Consider the following 22,156-nt stretch of genomic DNA (forward strand, 5'->3'; position numbering starts at 1 on the left):
AACACTTGTAATTAAGATCCCTCCCCCGCAAGTTTATTGTATCCTTCAGTTTTTTGCTTTAATATTTTCAATATCAACATTTTTACAGCCTGACCATAAAAATGATTTGCATGAGTTCCTATCACCCCACTGGGCCGATAAACGAGCTGAATCTCAAAAAATTTTAAAACATTTTATTACATTAATTCCCTTCCCTGCATAAATAAAGGTAACAAAAAAGGCACTGATAATTGCATTTGATGATTGCCAGTGCAGTAGAGGTGAGTCTTGCTAGGTGAGCATCAATGTGTTTTATAGCTGCATGTGTGTGAATGAGCAAAGGGAATTTAGGCATGTGCACAACCTCTACTCATAATGCCGTGGTCTTGAATCCAGCTTGACCTGAATGTCATCCCTTCTCCTTCTTTATAACCTGTCCTGTCATTTTCCACTGCATACCGCCCAATAATGCGGATAAACTCCAATAATGCTATAGAGAAATATTCAAGAAGGAAATTGGAATGGCTTGGTGGTTTCAGGTAAGCATTCACTGCTGCAGCCAAGAGTTTAGGGAAGTGGCTGTATGACTGGGAAGTTGCCAGTCAATCTTCAGAATTAACTTTTTGGCTCATCTGCCAAGGTCTGATATACCAAAAAAAATTACCTGCCAAGAATAATATTTACCGGCCAAAATAATGAATATGCATTTGTCATTGAAACGTGTCACCCTGCGTGTTTTCAATGCCATTTTGTGTACACACACTTGAAGCTGAAGCTGGAATGTTTGACAGTTTGAAATTCATCCTGAACTAACATTTCTCTAGTTAACCATCCAGGCAGTGGAGAAACAGAAGTTTAAACACTGCCCCTTTGTGTAGAGCCAACAGACAGCCAATCAACAGCTTGTTTGGTACAGGGACATTGTTTTGCTTTGATTTGATTGGCTCACAGTCAGAGTATGGCAACAGGGACAAAGTTTGAGAACAGGAAAAGACCAAAGTTAATTCATAGTATTCCTATGATGTCACATGCATTTCTTACCTATATGGTTCTTTACCATATACGCAGCTGTGTATATGGTATATGTATATGTATGTGATGGCTGTGATTTGAATATAATCACCTGTTTATTTATTATAATTACCTGTTAATTTATTACAATCATCTGCTATTTTCCTACCAAATTGGTTGTGTGGTGATGTAACAGAATATTGTGAATATTACTGAGGCATTCAAATGTTATTGTCTTGAAAAGATTCTGGCCAGTATTGTGGGTGAGTCTTTTTGATTCCCCAACTGAAGACAAATTTATATCAACATTTGGCACTTGGCAGGTGTTAATTTTATACTCTATTGCCAGTTCAAAGCCACAGACTGCGTGGGGAAATGAAGAAACGCTCTCCTTTCCCTTAACATCCAGCATCAAGTTGCCCTTTAGCAAGAGACCTTAACTGCTCTGCCAACAGTAGAAGACTATGGTTGTACTGGCAGCTGAACGGTGTGAATGTATGTAACGGTATGAGTATGAAGCAGGGCTTAGCTGATAAAGAACATGCATGCATTTGTCCTGTATAAATAAAGGTTAAAACAAAAAACCTTCCCATCGACACCGTATGAAAACTGTCACAGCTGTTCCCGTACAGCAACCTCTGAAACTAGAGCAAACACCCTCAGGAAAATGGCCACAAATCAAGCCGCTAAACCCGCTGTAATACTTTGTTTTACCAAGACAAGTCAATTCATCGACGTTTTCCCCTCCCTGTGCTCTGTGATGCCCTGCCAGGAATTAGCAGCGTTTTATACTTTACATGAAAACAGCTGTCGTTTCAAAGGTGTTCATTGTAGTGTGGTGATGGGATACTAATGTGCCAAAACAAGTGCTCTTCAAAGATCAAAAAACGGCCCGAAATTCACACACACTCTCTCGCTCTCTCTCTTTCTCTTTCTCATCCTCCCTCATCCCTCTCTTTCTCTCTCTCTCTCTCTCTCTCTTACACACACACACACACACATACACTCAACTCATTATTCTTTCAATAAGGCTTAAAATCTTGAACAGATTGTAAGCCAGGGTGGCCTTATCATATCCCTCATTAAACACCTATCAGAATCAATTAGATCTGTACCATTATTCTAAACAAGTGGTTTTCTTAATAGCGAGTTTGTTATTGACGCATGACACTGAATCTCACTATGATCATCGTTAACATTAAACAGAAAGATTAATCTTCATTATTTGACATTCCTTTTCATCTCAATACAACCCTTTGAAGGCTTAAGAGTCATGTTTTTTTTTAAACTGGTAGAGCTAATAAACACATTTAGGGATTTGGAAATGGAGTTGAACCAGTGATCATTGAAAACAACAAATACAGAGACTCTTTTCTCTTTGAGTATTCATTTCAAAGGTCAGCCATGCACTGCCCAAAGCTCTACGTTCTTTAAAGCTTACAGCTGATAAACACATTGATGGGATTTGTTATAGGAGTTCCCATTGATGCATGACTGAGAAATGCACTCTGATTATTGAAGACAACAAACACGACTATTTTCCAACTAATATTTCCATTTTTTGAAAATGGAAATAGGTTCTTAAACACATCTAGTGAAACTGGAACAGGAGTTTCCATCAATGCATGACTGAGAAGAGTACCATGACCATTAGATTCAACAAACCCACGGGCTACTTTCTTCCTAATACTTTGATTCCACCTTTTGAAAGCCTTTGATGGTCAAAGCTGTATGTGCTCAAACTTGTAAGGCTAATAAACACCGCAGAAGTGGAATCGTAATTATGTGATAAACACAGTCTTTATATTTGGCAGAAGAGTCGCTCCACTTTGTCGGTTTAATTCCTAAGAATTCCTCTTCTTTGCAATCACGTCAGCGCAGATGGTAGGCATTCCTCCTGTAGCGACTAATGACTGTGTGCGTTTGTGTGTGTGTGTGTTTCCACTCAGCGAGAGCTAATTTAATGCCAAGTGCCAACATTGAATGCAGGCCAGCCTTCCACTGTACTTGGAAGCCTTTTCATATATTATTGTATTCATTTGTATCAATGAGGAATGCAGAATAGAAGGTAGAACTTGTTTTTATCTCCCGAATAAAAAGTTTGAATTTATTTTTTTTATACTTAGTTCATGTACCATTTATTTATTTTGTTGGTTATTCAGTTTGTTCACTTTTGAACAAACTGAAGTTTCTTCAGCCTAACTCAGTCCAGATTTTCCTTGCTTATCTGGGGATTGAAACCACCAACCTTCTGATCGTAAACTCTTTCTTTAACCATAGCCTCCGCCTTGTATTATTGCAGATTGAACGCCTAGTCAAAAATTGCACTGTAGAGCTTATCTTTTCTCAATTATTATTATTATTATTATAACTCTCTGTTCAGTTGCATTTGCCTGCAAGGGGTAAAATTTGTAGACCGATTGCACTCACAAGGGCAAACCAATCATTCCTAATGCCCTGCGATGTCTCAATCGATAACATATAATCTATTTTAAAACGATTACCAAATAGCTAACGCCTGATTTGGAATTCCACTGTGTTTTAGCAAGTGTGTCTACGTGTCTTTGAATGAGTTAATCCAGTTAGCGAGTGTGTCTGCCAGGCCACATCAGAATAAATGATGGGTCCCTGTGTGATGATGAATGGTAATTTAGATTTAACATAACTGGACTAACGAGCACGCTAATGACTCCAAAGCTAGCCTGGACAGCTCTCACTCCGATGGGCGCACGCCTTGCATCCCAATGAGCTGGGGAAAGGGCACCCAAACACACACACACACACACACACACACACACACACGCACACACATACATACTCAATCGCACATTCACACATGGTTACAGGCGCAGATGCACACACACATGGTTATATACATGCTCGCAGGCAGGCACACACACACACACACACACACAACCCACAGGCTGGGCTTCTATTTGTGTGTGTGTGTGTGTCTGTGTCCAGAACTCCATGAGCATTGGAGAGCCGTGATGTCGGGCTAATATGAAGCTGATTAATTAATAATTATTCACACACCAGTTTTCAACCAGTCGAATTAGATGCGGTTTTCATTCACTGATCGTTCAGCTCATTTTTTTCTCCCCTGACAACTAAGATTAATGAAAATAGATGATAAGTACTTGATCATTTTCAGATATAAATAGAATTAATCAGTTCATTTTTCAAAAGGGCCCCTATTTCAGTCAAAAAAAAAACAGAGCAAGTTCTCAGTGAATCGTTTATCTTCTCTTTTTTGGACAGATCTGAAAACGGTTTGTTTCTCAAGGTGATATTATTTTTTTTTAGGCCACTGCAGAAGTCCATCACTTTATTGCATACTGGCTGCATTACTGCTGCATTGTTAAATATTGTCATTTTTCATAGAATTAGAAATTTTGCTCTGTTTTCAGAAGACGCACAGAATCGTCAGAATTCCTACTGCTGTAGAAAGAGTTTAAAATGTCTGTGATATAGATGAAGGTTTCTACTGTAGGATGACAGTTAAAGTATGGTCAGTGTTTCTGTCACCATAGGATCAAATGCTGCTTTGAGTGAAAGACAGTGGAAGAACCTGTGATGACAAATATATAGAAAAGAGAGACAAATCGTTAAGCCCTAAAATCATTTAGTCCATCCTTGAATTTAAGAAAAAGTGTAAAATCTCTCCTGAAATGGCCAGACATGCCCGAGTAGTTGAGACCCCGCTGGCCCCGGGATCAAATCTGACCAGAACCTTCTCTCCTGTGGCACCGCTATACACCGCAGCCCTTCCAGCTCTCTCATTATCTTGCCTTAATCCCCTCCTTTAAGTTTCTTACTTGGGGAGAGAAGTGTCTTCACAGTTAAGAAAACTTAACTTAACCCGATCTGCATCCTAGACCCATGACATGCACATATCCTTCATCTGCAGGTTTTACCGCTTCATCGGAGCCACAGTGTTATCACGTTTACGCTAAGTGGCTTGATCAGACCTGAGACGTGACTTTATGGCCGTGCCTTTACATTACCATTAAAGACTGAACCGCCTGAAGTCCCTTATTACCTACATTTGTAAGCCAGCACGATACATTCAATATCATCATAAACCTCAGAATCCCAAGGTTCATTGATAATCTCCACATGTTCGATGCCCGCAATACCCAGTGTGTCCATCAATAGCCATTTCTCCTATTGAAGTATCCTTGAGCAAAATGCTGAAGCCTTACCTGTTGACTCACCGGAATTTGCTTTGGACAAGAGTTTCAGTTGAAAACCAATAAGTGAAAACTAGCTTAGTGCTAGTTGCATGCTTGTCAGCTATAAGCGCCTTGGCTATTATGTTATAATTATGTTTTTTCTTTGGCTGACATGGATACAGACAAGCCTCTGATCTTTTAGCAACACCTTTAATTGAGAAGAAAAAGTTTGAAATGTCACGTCGCAATTTTACAGTCCTGCAAGTCTAACCAGATTAAGCTATTTTTGACCGTGACTGTATCCATCTATTGAAGAAACAGAAAAACCAGACATTTCTACATAGATCCTTGTTAGCATTACTGTCAAGAACAAAAACGTAAATGTGCTGCAGATAAAAAGCCTGAAGGCTATGCTAATTGCATTTGAATGATTTACATGTACAGCTATAGACACAGTTTAACAGGTTAGTGAACTGTACTGTAAAAAAGAAAAACTTGGGTTGCCTTTCTTCCCCCATACTGTACTGCACTCTCATATTGTGACAGACAGGACGCCTTTCTGCTGATGCTATATAAAGACTGGCATGGGGGAAAGAGAAAGATTGAGATAGAGAGTGAATGGGTAACACGTCAAATGTCATGCATATGATGTCCATTAAATTTAATTTAACTGAATTTTAATTTGAATTGAAAAAGTGAAATTTTGAGCAAGACACAGATACAAACTCAGTGTGACAGAGAGAGAGAGATAGAGAAAGAGAAAGCGTGATGGTTAGAGAATCAAAGTAGGAGAGGAACAGATAGTCCAAGTCAGAGTCAGAGTGCCATCACATGACACACACACACACACACACACACACACACACACAACCCTGTCCGGGGGTCTGAGTAGCACTCTAAGGAGCAGAGGGACGGCTGCATATTTTATGATCACTCTTCTACAGCACCGCTCTCTGGATCAGGATGTACCATCGAGAGAGAGAGAGACAGACAGACAGAGAGACAGAGAGTGTGTCTGTGACTGTGTGTGTGTTTTGAGGGAAGTTGTACTGTCTCTCTCCCTCCTCTCTCTCTCTCTCCCTCCTCTCTCTCTCTCTCTCTCTGTGTCTCTCTCCTCTGTCTCCTTTGTCTCTCTTCTTGCTCTATCTGAGTATGTGTGTGTGTGTGTGTGTGTGTGTGTGTGTGTGTGCGTGTGTGCGTGTGTGTGTGCGTGTGTGTATAGAAGAGGTTTTTTGGCCAGCCAGCGACCGTCATAATTCATAAGGGGAGACGGACAGAGTCGTTCAGTGCACTGTATCGCTCCACAAGGTGACTTTCACTCTGCCTGTAACACACACACACACACGCACACACACACACACACACACTATTTCATATAATTCCGCTCCTCTCTTCCTCTCCCATCGTTTCTTCCCGCTTTCCCTTATCTCATTCTCTCTCTCGGTTTCATTTTCTATCTCTCTTTACCTCTCTTATTTCTTTGTCTTCTCCCTCCTTTTTTCTCCCATCCTCCTCTTCTTCTCTGCTCTCTGTTCCACTTCCTCCTGTCGTTCTCCTGATTCTCCCCTTCCTTCATTTCCCCCTCTCCCCTTCCTCCCCTTCCTCTTTAGTGACGCAAGTCCAGTCTGCTGCCGTAGATACAGGAGTTAAAATCATTTTAGCCTCTCCTTAAAACCAATAAGAGTTGGACTAGCCAGTGACATCATCATACGGAGGAAGTTCAGTGATCATTCAACCGAGACCAGAAAAAATTTTCAGTGCTGTTTTTCCTCGAACATCAAGGAAACAGAACAGCAAAGAAAAGAATGGAGTGTCAAGCTTGTAAGCTGGAGGCAATGTATTGTATTTCAGCCCACTGACTTCCACTGGGTTTCCCTTCTTCCTCCTCTACCTTTTTTTGCCAACTGCCAAACCTACATGGCTGCAAGTTTAGAAATAAAAAAAAAAAAAAAACAGTTGGTCCAACGGGCACCTGAGTGTTAGCATTACTCTTTAATGAGGTTTTCAACAGCAGGAAATCATCTCATGCACACACAACCACCGCCAGCAGTACTGTACTGTCCAATGGCATCGCTTACGCTCGACTGCCCGCTCACCCCAGATGAAAAACTTGCACCCAGGAATAGCTCATCCCACATTTTATATTAATGGTTCCTTGGTGTTGAAACCATGCGGATTGGCGGCCAAGGCTCTCTGAACCGTCTGTCCAAGTCGAATAAATGCAGCGTCAAACTAATCGACCGCCTAAGGGACTTGGGGATACATGTTTGTTGAGAAAGTTATTGGCTGGCGGCATGTTCCCTATTTCTGATGTGGAAACCAAACTCAAATAACTAAAATGCGGTTTCCATATATCCCAAATAGAAAAAGTGATTACATTTTTAAGGGGTTGTTTGTTTTAGACACTGGCCAAAGCAAGTCCCCATCTCAAAGCTGTCAGCGGTTGTTCCCAGAGATGCTGTCGTGGTTAAGACCCGCGTCTCTGGACCCACATACTGGTGACCGCTGCTGACGAATGATTGAATCCTGACAGAACATTTTCTCCCATGTGTCCCTTTCAGCTTTTCTACTTTATGCTTCAATAAAGAAATACTACTGGCTACAGCACTGACCACTCTCTAAAAAAAAAGTCAAATCAACTGTGTTTCCATAGCCTCCAAATGGATATAAGTCACCTATTTTCAGTCCCTTATCAATATCTCAGTCACTCAGTGAAAAAATCAATCCAAAAAATGAAAGTTTAAGGAAAACCAGTAGTGGGGAGACAGTGTTTCAATAGAGGGCGCCTTACTGCAGCTATGGATTGGGGCGTTTAAGTGAAAAATTTGAATGTACTAAAACTTGCAGTTGTATGCCAGGTTAAACTAACAAACAGGACAATGTGGCGCCAAATAAAGTGTATGTATGTGCCGTTAAATATCTATTGTCTTCTACCCCGGTTATTGTGGAGAAATACGGACTTGGTATTTCTGCCTGCCTGTCCTAATTGTAATTTGAGTATATGGTGAAATACCCTGGATGGCTGTTTGTGCGTGTGTGTGTGTGTGTATGCCTGTTTGTCTTAAGTGTAATTTGAACATATGCTGAAATAGAGTAGTTGTTTGTGCTACTGTGAATGTGTGTGTGTGTGTGTGAGAATGTGTGTATGGTCTGGATGTCAGAGTATCCCCAGTGCAGTTGGTGTGTGTCCAGCCCCAGCCGCCCCCAGTAACGATCGCATTTCTGCGGTCGCGTCCTGCCTCCAGATCTGTCTTGTATCCCCGACGCGTGGGCGCTGGATCGAAACCCCTGAACGAACCTTTCCTGAACTTAATGTTCAGCAATACAAGGGCCGGTGTGTGTGTGTGTGTGTGTGTGTGTGTGAATGTGTGTGTGTGTGTGTGTGTGTGTGCGCATGGTTGTTTCTGTGTACTGTATGTATACGTACTGTGTGTGCATATGCATGTTTGTGTGTGTGTCTGTGTGCATATGCATCTGTGCATGCATGTGTGTGTGCGTGTGTGTGTTTGTGTGTGTGCGTTCATTTCTGTTTGTGCCTGTGTCCGACTGTGTCTTTGTGTGTGTGCGTTTGTGTGTGTGTGTGTGTGTGTGTGTGTCTGTGTGTGTGTGTGTGAGAGAGCAGAAGGGTCAGAGAGAACAGAGCAGTGCAGCTTTCTGCTGTTCAGTGATTTTGGTTTGGCTGGCCTCTTGGCTTCTGTTTGAGTCAGCGGGCTCAGCAGAGCCATCACACCCTGGCAAAGACCAGCGCCCTGGCAGAGACAGAGAGTTTGACCTGCAAGAGAGAAAGAGAGAGAGAGAGAGAGATGAGGGAGGATGGGAAAGAGAGAGCGAGAGAGAAAGGAGGAGGGAGGGAGCGTAGGGGAAAAAGAGGGAAAAGGGAGAGTTCAGCAAGAGAGCCAACTACTGCCATCAGAATAATGATAGTGGGTTTAGACAGTTGTTTGGGATAGCGAGAGAGAGAGGGAGAGAGAGAAAGAGAGGGGGCGACGAGAGACGGGGGAGAGAGAGAGAGGGAAAATGAGGGAGAGGGAGGTGAAGAGAAAGAGGAAAAGAGGGAGGGTCACATAGAGAAGGAGAGTCAGCTGCCAGCAGAATAATGACAGTGGGGTTTAGAAATACTTGTTTGAATTTTGGGGAGGGGGGCGAGAGAGGGAGCAGGGAGGGACGAAAAGAGAGAGGGAGAAAAATCAAGAGAGAGAGAGAGAGAGAGAGAGAGGCAGAGATAAAGGGACAGTGAACGAGGTAACTACTGCCGACGGAATAATGATAGTGGATTTAGAAATAGTTGTTTGGGATTTAGAGAGCGAAAGTAGTGGGGGTGAGAGAGGGATGGGGGTATAGTGGGGGGGCAGACTGAGGAAGAGGATGAGGAAGAGGAATGGAGAGAGAGAGAGAGAGAGATAGCGACAGAGAGAGAGAAAAATGAGAAAGTCAACTACTGCCATTGGAATAATGATAGTGGATTTAGAAAGAAGAGTTTTTGAGGTTTTGAGACAGAGAACAGTGTGTGTGTGTGTGTGTTGGGGGGGAATGAGGGCGACAGAGAAGGGGTGAGAGAGGTTGAAAAGGGAGAGGGAAAGAGAGAAAGGGTGGGCTGATAAAGAGGGAGCGACAGAGAGAGAGAGTCAGCTGTGGGTTTAGAAATAAGTGTTTTCGATTTAGAGGGAGAGTGTGGACGGTGGGAGAGAGAGGGGAGGAGGTGAAGAGAGAGAACGGAGGGGTGGAGGAGAGAAAGAAAGAGTCAAATACTGACATCCTACAGAGGAGGGAGTACTGAAACACACTGGAACAGCCATATAGGTAATATTGTACAATTTTACAGAGGAGGGAATAGTGACAGATATTGGATCAGCTAACTATGTGATAGACCATTTCAACAGAGGAAATAGTGACACATATTGGAACAGCCATAATAAACTGGTTTACAGAGGAGGGAGAAGTGACAGATAGTGGAACAGCTAAGTAGGTAATGGACCATTTATACAGCAGAGGGACTAGTGACACATTTTGGAATACCATATACTGCCATATACTGCATGCACCAACACTTTTTAGGAGGGAGTACTGACAGATTTTGGAGTAGCCATATAGATAATACACAATTTACAATACAATACAGAAGGGAGAACTGACAAATACTGGAACAGCCAAGTAAATAATAGACCATTTACACAGAGGGAATAGTAACATATATTGGAGCAGCCATACAAGAAACAAACTAAGTCGTACACTATTCTACAGAGGAGGGAGTAGTGACAGATATTGGAATAGCTAAGTTGGTAATAGACCATTTACACAGAGGAGGGAATGGTAACACATATTAGAATAGCCATTAAAGTAATACACTATTTTACAGAGGAGGGAACCCACACACTGTAGGTAATACACTATTAGGAGGGAGTATCGACAGAGATCGGAAGAGCTAAAATAGGATTCAGACCATCCTACAGAGGAGGGGGTGCTAGCAAACCTTGGAACAGCCATATAGGCAACACACTAAGTTAGGTAATAGACCATTTACTCAAGTGGAGGGAGTGGTAACACGTATTGAAACGACCCTGTCGGCCATACACCATCCTGCAGAGGAGGGGGCACTGACAGATACTGCAACAGCTAAGTGGGTAATCGACCATTTATACAGAGGAGGGCATGGCGACAGATATTGGAAGAGCCTGGTGCCAGCAGTCTGACCCACGCACAATTAATCACATCCCACTGGGTGGCAGGACAGGGGAGAGGAGGAGAGATGATGATGATGAGAGGAGGGAGAGGAAGAGAGGGAAGGAGGAAGGGGGGGGGGGGATTGAAGGCAGAAATCAGGCAGGGGAGAAGAAGAGGAAAGGAAAGAAAAGAGGAGAGAGGAAGAGATGCAATCAGCAATCCAATTTGTCCTTGTTTGAGATGTAATGGTCTCATCAGTAGATTTTTATGTACTGTACATATCTCTCTCTCTCTTTTTTGCTCTCTCTCTCTCTCCCTCTCCCATATCTTTTAATACTTTCCTCTTTTCTTTCTTTCTTTCTATCTTTCTCGCTTCCCTCGCCTCTCACTCGCTTCTCCCTGTGTCTTGGTTGCAGAATTTCATTTTCCAAACCCATAAACCATTTCTATTGGATTGGAATACAAGGGTGACAGATTATGAAATATCAGAAAGCAAAGAGCTGGCATTGTGTTCTTACATGCACAGACACACACACACACACACACACACACACAAACACTATATATCTGTCTCTCTCTCCCTCCCTTTCCGTCTCCCCTTCCCTTTCTGTCTTTCTCCTTCTTTGTCTCTGTCTCTCTCTTCTCTCTTTTTCTCTTTCTCTCTCTCTCTCACACACACACACACGCACAGCCTCCTGCCAAACCACATGGAATCGTTCAGTGAGGATCATCCCGTATCCCTGTTTACTTTGTGTCGGTTAATTTGATTAAGACCAATAACATCTGATTGTGGTTTTAGGGGCGGCTATTTTAACAAAACTCTTAACCATCGGTCCAGAAACAGGCTATCATTTACACCCCACTCCAAAGAGCCGCAACGCTTCAGAGGGCCCTTATTATTTTGACTTTTAATCTTTTTTTATCATTCGCCAAGAACCTGCCACATTATTGGAAGAGGCTTCTGCCTTTGTCCTTGAGGCAATCTAAGAAGCTCGCAGCGCTCAGCACCTACTGGTTTCAGTGAGGAACAATGCAAACATCTATTTTTCTGCTAATTGAAGCGCCAATACAGAAACATTTTCTTGCCAACGTGTGCCACCATATTTTTCACCAGAAAAATAACACTGACTGAAATTCAAAAGTCAAGGTTTCACTTTAACGAGTAATCTCTTAGTAGTAGTAGTAGTAGTCGTTTTTTTGTTAGAGAAAGTCCTCGCAGTGCTTTGTTTGTCACCTGAAAAGCGGTCAGTCACTTTGTTATAATTATAATTTTAGTCTTTAAACTTAACAAAGCTGAAGATTTGGTCAGTAAATACCTTAACTACTAATTAGCTCAGCCCCCGGTGTTTTTTTTTTTGGTTGTGGTTGTAAACAGTTGAGCTTTCCCAGGGCGGTTTCCAACAGCGACACTCTGGAAATGTCAATTTTCTCTGAGAAGAGACTTTGCTTGCTCAAACACTCGAGAGTTTATTAAAGTAGCCCCTTCGCCTGCACACACATACACACAGGCACACACATATGTACACAACAATACACACAGGCGCACAAGCACACATGCACAGAAGCAGACGCATGTCCAAACACACATACACACAAACAAAAAACACACTTTTAACGCGGCTCTGCCAGGGTAAAGCAGGCGGCAGTAAACCCCCGTGGGAAAGTTCACCCCTGCCCCGCTCAAATATGAGACAATTCCCCCCCTAAAAGCCCTTAACTATTATGCCTTCAGGCCCTGAAAGCCTGTGTGCGACCTCATACACCTTTAGAGCCCAAAAGAAAGTCAACAGGGTCAAAAAGCACTTCACCTTGCAAGCTGAAATCCCCCGTTAGAAAGGGACACACACTGAATGAGGCACAGGCAGTGGTGGTGGTGCTGGGCTGTGCCATGGTGTGACTGATTATTTCAAGGGTCTGTGAATCTGTCTGTCTGACTCAGCTAGACAGGGCACAGCCGTCCTGCCCCCAACACACACACACACACACACACACACACACACATACATCTCATCATATCTGTCTCTCTTTCTCTCTCTCTCAAGCTTTATAGCTGAATTTCTATAGATACAGATATAGATATCTTTCTCTCCCTCTGTCCCTCTCTCTCTTTTAGTGAAGGAGTGAATGGAAAGAGTGAGGAGGTTAAATGAACATGTGATTTATTTGACTGAAAGCGTGAAGTAGCTGCTCTCTTTCTCTCTCGCTCAAGTGAAGGAGTGAATGGGAGGTGCGAAGGGGTTAAATGAACGTGTGATTGAAGGGGTGAGCGGAGGGGGAGTGAAGTGTCCATGCGTTCCCTCTTGCCTCCTCTGTAAAAGCTGTAATGAGGCCTCAGGGAAGATCCTGAGGGCTCTTCACACGACTGAAAGAGTCTTTCAGGCCCTCGGTGCTAGTCGGCCCCTTTTCAGCCGCTGTGTGGGAAAGCTGTGTTAGCAGAGGAGTCGGAAAAATAACTCCCTGTTAGGGCGGTGCGTTCAAGACACACCAAGAATAGCGGACCAGGCTGCTAAGCAGTTTTAAACAACAGTTTTTTTTAAAGTGGTGTGTGGGGGTACAGGTGAATGGCACATGAGCATTAAAGTAATAATCTACGATATTTTCATATAAATAAATGCCCATTTTGCTCCCCTATCACCAACTGATATAACACAATAATGATTCAACCCATAGACGGTTCATTAAAGCTTTTACATTTGCTGTTCTTTCCCAGAAAACATCTTTAGTTTGGAATTAACAAAAGGAGAAATGTGATGTTAGCGTAAATAGCGATAGCTGCCATGGCTGAACAGACAAAGAAGTGAAGATTTGCAACAGTTACATAAATGATACTGAGTGAGTCTCCTTCTAGCATTTGTGACATCCTGTAATGGCAAAAGTTCAATGCAAAACTATTTAAATAAAAAGGTGTTTTGTTTGTCTTTAGGTTTAAAAAATTGATTTTAAACTCAAGGCTCTTCTAACATCATTGGATGCATTCAAATTGCAATTGCTCATTTATATCTACATCTACAAAATCAATGTTGACACTTGGTTCACAGATGATTAAAGTACGTGCTTTCGATGGAAAGTGTGTCACCTGATAGTGTGTTTTTCCTGCTTAGCCAAGCCTCTCTGTCTCACCTGTCTCACCCATCCACCCTTTTGCCGTTCACTCCAAATTTATTTTATTTTCCACCAAATAACATTCTGCATTCAATCTTTCCAATCAATATCTTTTCAATCACTGCACTGGAATTCCAATTTGGGTCCTGAAAAGATTCAATTTACAAAACAGGCATGTTAGCTTGATTTAGCTTGATAACATTCATAACAGTATAACCTTTCTGTTTGCATTTTATTTGTGGTATTAGCATTGAACAGCGTTCCACTGGAAGGGTCGTATTGAGAGAGAGGCCAGTTTGTATTAGCTTCAAATTGAAACTCCTATTTGGCATCTTACTGTTCATCAGATATCTGATACATCAAATGGCCCATTAATTGTGCTGTGATTGAATAGCTGTGTGGGTTTGAAATAGGTTGCATGGTTTTTAATTATAAAGCACTGTCTTTGCCACATGCTTAGACCATATTTAATACCTAATATATGAATATGTTTATACATGCTATACTATAGGCAGGGGGTGAGTTAGAGGGGTGGTATCCTCCTTGTGAACATACATTTTGATACACATCGCCAATACTAAATGCACATTTAATAAACATATTTACAAATGCAGTGGATTCTATTACACTAGCCATTAAAGGAGAAATACTCACACTAACACTAAGGGAGTTCACTTGATAGGAACAATAATGTATAGCTGGGATCCTTCTTTCCTCTTTAAAACATGAGTGGTTTCTTTATTTTGTCACATCAGAGAGTTGTGTAGTAAAAGTAATGCCAGCAATTATTAGAAACAATCTTATCAGTTGTAGTGACAGTGTAGTTGTAAGTACGGTCATAAAGTTGCTTTGTTTTGCTTTCAGTGTGTGGTTTCATTCGTACAATAGAGTATTGATCTGAGATTTCAGAGTGAGACCAAGTCTGCAGGCAGGTATTTTTCCTGGATCGCACTCCTGCCTGACCTCGAGACAATCCGAGGGAAAAACTATCCAGTTCAGTCTGTTTTGGACGGTTGGAGTTATAGTTCATCCCAAAATGAGATCTCCAGCAGTTGAAAATGTCATGTCTACTATTACAAAACGTTTGATTACAAAATTACAAAATTAAAGAAAATGATGGTACTTTTTGTTATTAAGTAACTTTAGTCTCTGGCTGAGAAAATGATAACACTTTTACCAACTGGATCCTCTACATTTGAGAAACATTGAGAAATGATCTTCAGGTAATAGATTTTTTTTTCCCCATAATGTAGCATTTTGGAAATTAAGTTTGTAGTTTTCGGCTTCTTAAAACCATTCACAAAATGGAGCGAAAAAATCCTATTCTTTTTATCAATATTGGCAGATTTTTGCTGTTCAGAAATAATGTTTCTACCTGAAGTTTTCGTGTTTATATCAGTGAACACAGAAACTGAGAAAGACTTTAGATTCACATTGCAAAGGAATCTCAGTGCATATATAAGTCAGTCTGTTGCATTAATGGACATCTGTTGCACTAGTGGACAAATCCTCCTGCTGTGTGGGTAGATTCCCCAAATCTCCATAGAGAGAACTGAACATTAAAATGGCCGTTTGATACTCTTATATAAAGTTACATTTTATGACACGTTTTACATTGTGTGCAGTAGCCTAATTCAGACATCGGTGCTCTGCTTCCAGTTGGTTCCTTTTCACAGACCATAACTAATGTTAGTGATTACGAGACAGAATAATCGTATTGAGCGCGGAGTCAATATGGGTTGTAATCACACTCATAAAGTTACATTGTTGTGTTGTGTTTTAGTGGGTGTAGTAATTCAGACATTCTGTCAGTGTATTGATCTGTGTCTGTTAAGGCTGATTGAGCATAATAGAGACTAATAGAAAATACACGCATGCACATACACACACACACACACACACACACACACACACACACACTTTCTTATACACACAGAAACACACACTGGCTCCTCAGGCTTTGCACAGCCAGACACAAATATGTATATAATTGAACAGAACTCAAGCATACAAATACAAACATGCACAAATGTAAAAATACATTGTTGGCATCCTGGAGAATCATGTCTTAAATATATGCTGTTTTCCTGAAGCTTTACATTTGTCTTGCTCTAGAACACTTCAACAGGACAAATGGCTTTTAATGGACATGCTCGTTGACGCTGGGATCGAACCTGTGACATTATGGTTACAGAATGGTCTCTAACCATGAGGCCATTTTGCACACTTTCCATTTCTGAATATGTGTTTTTCTGGTTGTCCACCCACCAAGATGCCATCTCCCTTTGAAACAGAGGCATGAAAGAAACCACAGAATGCCCAGTGGGGCCTTGGGACAAAAATGAGTCCATGGCCATGACCTTAAAGTGCTCCTTGTAAGCTCCAACTTCTGAGATCAGAAGTCAGAAATACATAAAACACATGTCATTCTTTCAAGTGCTTTTGGTCATAAATAATAACATAATGGACCCCATAACAAAAGCAGGATTTTGGTGGTTGATGTTTTACTTTAGGAATCAAGCGGCACAATGTTACTTTGTGCTGTTGTGGGAGAAACTGTGTTGCAACATGTGAGTGAAGACAACAATACTAGTCAGTTACATTGGATGCTAGTAAATTACATCATTGTTACCATGAGTTATTGACATGTCTTACATGCTCTCCGCCCCATAAAAGTCACATTGCAGCAACTCAAGACCAGAAAATTCTGACTTTGCCAGTTGTATTTGCCTCTTTCTTGGGTTGTTTATGTGCGCTCAAGTTGTAATTGCGATATTTCAGACAGCGTGTGAAGGCAACGCAAGTCAGTCTTTAGCTAAATCGAATGATGTGTGCTATAGGAAATGTTTGCTGACCCTGCCTGGGACACAGCCAAAACATCAACAATTTGATAGTCAAAATGAATAGCCGTCAATGGGAAAACAGAATCGATTTTTTTTTTCAGTTCACAAAAAAAGTTTGCTTTTGTGGGATGCAAGATTTCTGCAGGAGTCTGACAATATCTCCCTTGGTTTATTTGCCACGTTCTGACCACACAGGCATCAGGCATTCAATGAAGGATCGAACAATCAATTACCCGACAAAATGGAGCGGTCAAAGGCCACGGTCGTCCATGCTGCTATCTGTCTGTCTGTCTGTCTGTCTGTCTGTCTGCACCTGAAAAGAGAACAAAATCTAAGTTTTCCAAACAATTTCTCTCCTAACAAGGAGCGCACGAAGAAAGATAGATATCATTAGGCTTCATTTTGACCACAAGGTCTTGAAGCGTTCATGCCTGAACCCGGAGGATCGATTGGCTGACAAAGATCACATGGTTGGACGCGTGTACGTTCGAATCCATCTCACGACCTTTGTGGCGTGTCGTACCCTCGCCGTCTCACCCGTCTTTTGTCTCTCTCCCCAGCCAATGTACACAATTCATGTACACAAACAGTAATAACCTCATGGTCAAAAGCTATTTTCCATGGCACTACTGTATTTTTCATGTCTAGTTTAATACCCAGTATCCAAAAAAAGAGCAGGGGATGTTTGGACCTCTACAAACAGCCAATTAATCCTATGGGTGTGTGCGTTTGTGTGCGTATGCGTGCGTGTGTGTGTGTGTGTCTGTGTGTGTGTGTGTGTGTGTGTGTGTGTGTGTGTGTGTGTGTGAGGGGGAGAAGATTGACGAGTCAGGCATTGACCTCAGTGTGTAGGCTGCAGCAAAGACACATATGATAGCATCTATCTCTCTCTCTCTCTCTCTCTCTCTCTCTCTCTCTCTCTCTCTCTCTCTCTCTCTCTCTCTCTCTCTCTCCCTCTCCCTCTCTCTCTCTGTCACACACACACAGACACACACACACCCACACAAGTGATAGCATCTCCCTGGTGGGTTGCCTCTAAAGAGTCTCCTCCATCACTGACTGCAGAGGCCCTTTTACTGCAACAGAGAGACCACTGCATCGAACACACACACACACATGCAGACACACGTGAGCATGTACATGCTGACTCAAGCATACACACACACACACACACACACGCACATACACACACATACAGGCAGATATTAGGGTACACACGTACATGCACGTGTAAGCAGGCAAACACACAGACACACATGCAGGCTTCGTGCCTCTTATCGTGCGTTAACACTGCAGCTGTCACTGCAGCCTATTGTTTCTCAGATGTTATAAAGTAGAGCTGAATGGGCACTTTGTAATACAAACTTTGTGTCTGAGAAACAAACGGTGTTAGATGTTCCTTGTGCCCTCTTATGGCTGCAAAAACAGCTAAATTACATTTTCCCAATGGGTTTTTCCTCTAATAATACATCTACAGGGCAGCAAGTAAAAAGTGGGGCTTTACATTGCTACATCTGCATGACTGGTATTTTGTTTTTAAAGGGCAGTCCTGAGGTTTGTGTGTTTCAAAATACTCAAACAGTAAGGAATAAGAGAGAGTGAAAAATCAATAGAGTTTGTGCCTGGTTTTGAGCAACAATGAGTGTTTTGTTAAAAAATGGCACCTACTCTTACAAAATGACTGGCAGAGCAAAAGTAAAACAAATTATATTACTTGTTAAAGGATAGTCGGAAAGTGGAGTCTTTGTTGGACAAAATCATAACAATTTTATCCACTGGATCTTTGATATTTTTTTTTACAGATATTGAAAAATGAACTTCTGGTCATTATTTTTCTCCAAAGGAGATACATAGCATGTAGGAAATCAACAATTCAATTTCAACAGTTTCAACAATTTCAACAATAGGCTTTACTCTGATTATGGACAAAATGGTGACATAATGCTGCGCCTTGTACCATCGGCACCACTGAAATCCACATAATCATTGCAACAAACAAGCTCAAGGTACCATGGCTTTAATACAACAGTTACCAATGCATGTGTACTGTCTGAATTCTTTATTGTACATGCATAAGAATAAAAAAACAGGACAAAACACAAAAGATTGCTGAAGCTAGCTCCTTCATTGTCGTAAGAGTCTGTATAGCGACCGATAAAGCACAACTAGCCATCTTTGTATCCTTAACCAATCAGATTTAACATACTTAAACAGGTGAAGCAGCATGTTTTACCACCTGACTCTCAATTATTGGACACAACTTCAGTGTAGGAAGCATTTCCCATCATTTAGCGTAAAATCAGTTCTGGAACACGTGAAACAGGACAGTGAAATGCCATCATAGGAATCAGCTTCCTAACTGTAACGTCACTTTGGAAACCGTTGCAGCACAGCACATTACATACGCAGTATACAAAGTATTTTCCTAACCATCATAACATCAGTTGTGAAACATTTGTAAACGGGACAGTGACTACACAGCCAATGTTCCGGCTCACCATGTGATTACATGGTAGAAGTGTGGTGCTTTGGATCTGTCGAGGTCACAGGATTATAAAGTTTAGACTGTCGTAAGGTGGGGTGCAGAACCAGTGGAAAATCCCCATCTGGACCAATCAGATACTTTACACTCTAAAACAGATGAGTTGAAAAAAAACATGTTTTAGAAATCCACAAGTATATTCTGGCCATTTCCCCTTATTTTACACAGCGCCAGCTCTTGTCGCACTCTTAAAAAACATATTGAAGTTTCTGAATGCGTCGTCATGAACCCAACGCATTTGAGTGAGTTTAAAAAAAATGATATGTGTCAGAGAAGTGCTGTTATATTTCATCACATCTGTAGGAACAACACATGTTCAGTAATTTCAACACATTTTTTCATTTCAATTTAGACATTTAGCTGATGGTCTTATCCAGAGCAACAGCAGAAAAGAGTTTGTGAATCCCATCACAAGCAACCCGAGGAACAATTATTATTGTTATTATGACAGTATTATGACAGGTTGCTTAATTTAGATATTACCATCATTCGAAAAAAAGAGTAATAGCAAAATGAAAGCAAACTGTGTCACTTTCTAAAGGATAGTAGCTAATTGAAGTCCAGATTGAATGATGAACTTCAGGTAATGACTTCTTTCTTTTCCAAAATGGATCTATTTTTTTATGCCCTCTTTAATTCCATGAGCAACAACAATTTTTAAGAGTGCAGCCATGGCCAGAGGCGTGTAAAATAAACTGGGAGAAAATGACCAGGATATAAAACATAGTTGTGGATTTCTAAATGATGTTTTTAGTGTTTATCTTGGCCTAAGTCGGGCCAGGCACTACTTTATTAAGGCAGAGAGATGGGAGGGAGAGAGGGAGGGAGGGAGGAGAAAAGAGTGAGTGGGAGAATAACTGACAGGGAAATTGCAGAGGGAAATTATTGTTATTCCACAATTAAATTATATATACTGGGTGGAATCACCCCTGACAGGGCTGACCATAGCAGCACTCCTGTGTGTGTGTGTGTGTGTGTGTGTGTGTGTGTGAGTGTGAGTGAGAAACTTAATCCTTCTACCAAGGCCATTGAGGCTACACTGGCAGGGAGGAAGGCAGAGATGTAGAGAAGGAATCGGAAGGAGAGAGAAATGGAGAGAAAGAAAGCAAAGAAGTAACATCAACAGAGTAAAGCAAAACCAGTCTATTTTAAGGATGAGTGGGTGTTAGTAAAAACACAGCAAACCCCCGGTAATGAGCCTATTTTGAACGGTTGTGACGACAATATGTAAAACAAACCGCCTTTCGTCTTAGTCAGTGAAATTCAAACTCTTACCATGGTCATACTGTATGTTTGGGCACAAACATATTGCCGATGCGCTGAAAAAATCTTTTTATCTTAAATTTGGCCACATTTTTTCAGAAAGACAGCTGACCTTGTTCTGGGCCAAAAGCATTAAAAATGAATGGGTTTCAATTGTGAAAATGATCGGTTTTATTTCATTCTTCCTGCGTAGATGATTCTTTGAATACACAAGGATTCAGATGATATGAAAAGCAAACCAGCCCTGTTTTCTACCCAGTGAAATTAATACAGATTTGGGCAAAAACAAACAAACAAAGGGTCGTTTTGGCTTGTGTTGATGTTGGCTCCCGCAAGCCACCACAATAATTTACACTTCATGCTGAAGAATAAATTGTAGAAACCCCTAGATCTCTAACATGTATCCCTCATTTACTCAGATGTTCAATTTTGACTACTTTCCGTACTGAAAATGTCTAGAATTTAACTTCTGAGCCACTTCAACAGCCTCACAAGTCATATCCTGCCTCAAAATATGTACTAACTCAAGCATCTATGTTTTTCATGAACGTGAAATATGACTTGTGTGTATTCTTTTTAGTTTGGTGTTGTGGTTCATTAGTGCATGTGTGCATTGCCTCAATCATGAGGTTAATTTGGGGGGGGGGGGGGGAGTACCTGAAATGTATTGTTGGTATTCCCCTCCCCGAGTGTTTTTGGGCTATGCAGCTTTAAGCCCGATGTCCACCGGGTGCCGGATGCGTTGCGGTAGCGGCGCGGAAGCCGTCCGGAACCCCGCACAGCAGTTTCTGCCGCTCCGTTCCTTTTTCCGCGTCTGGTCTGTTTTTGCCGGATCCGCTTGAGTCTGACAAGCGTGGAAATGCACTTTATTGACTTGCGGGTGATGCATACGACTCAATCAAACGCGCGCGGTGTGCATTGCCTTCGGTTCCGGAGCCGTGCCGATCCCGTGCCCCGGCCGTTCCGCTTCTGTGTCGCATCTGGCGGACGTCGGGCTTTACTCCTAGTCTGTCAGTGCAATCTGAGCCCCCTGTGGATTGCTTTGATGGGATAGCCGACCTCTGAATGTATTTTTTTTTCCCTCCGCTCTGCGCTCTCATCTCTGTCTCCATTTCTGTACGTGAAACCCATTGAGAATCAATAGGTGGTGTTTTTTCAAGACAGAGAGGGATTGCGTGTGTGTGTGTGTGTTTGTTTGGCTGTAATGACAGCCGACCGTGTTTTTCATTCCACTTGAGGTCGATACTACATATGAGACAGAGCTTAGTTTATGAGAGAGCTAATACGCTGAGACAGTAGTGACCTGCTTACGAGTTAGAGATGGAAGAAGCACAGTTTATTGGTGTGTGTGTGTGTGTGTGTGTGTGTGTGTGTGTGTGTGTGTGTTCATACATGTGCATGTGTGTGTGCATCACATAAATAATGAGCATAATTATTATTCATTTCAGTTCTGTCTTGTTTCAGGTAATTTGTTGTAAATGTTGTTTTGTGTGTTGACATTGATTGATAAAATTATTGAAAATTCTCTATCAGAATGTGTTTTGAATGGGGTTCCTGGGTCCAATGCTCATGTACCATGT

The 22,156-nt window shown here is 41.7% G+C and overlaps 1 protein-coding gene across 2 annotated transcripts in view; it reads left to right on the plus strand.

The window, feature by feature from the left end:
• slit3 (slit homolog 3 (Drosophila)) overlaps nt 1–22,156 on the plus strand; it is a 274,061-nt gene that overhangs the window by 166,730 nt on the left and 85,175 nt on the right. The window lies entirely within an intron of this gene.

This window comes from Centroberyx affinis, unplaced genomic scaffold, assembly GCF_046629955.1.
Source record: "Centroberyx affinis isolate AG114_WGS23_722 - 3 ecotype Tasmania unplaced genomic scaffold, CSIRO-AGI_Caff_v1 ptg001803l_1, whole genome shotgun sequence".
Classification (NCBI taxonomy): Eukaryota; Metazoa; Chordata; class Actinopteri; order Beryciformes; family Berycidae; genus Centroberyx; species Centroberyx affinis.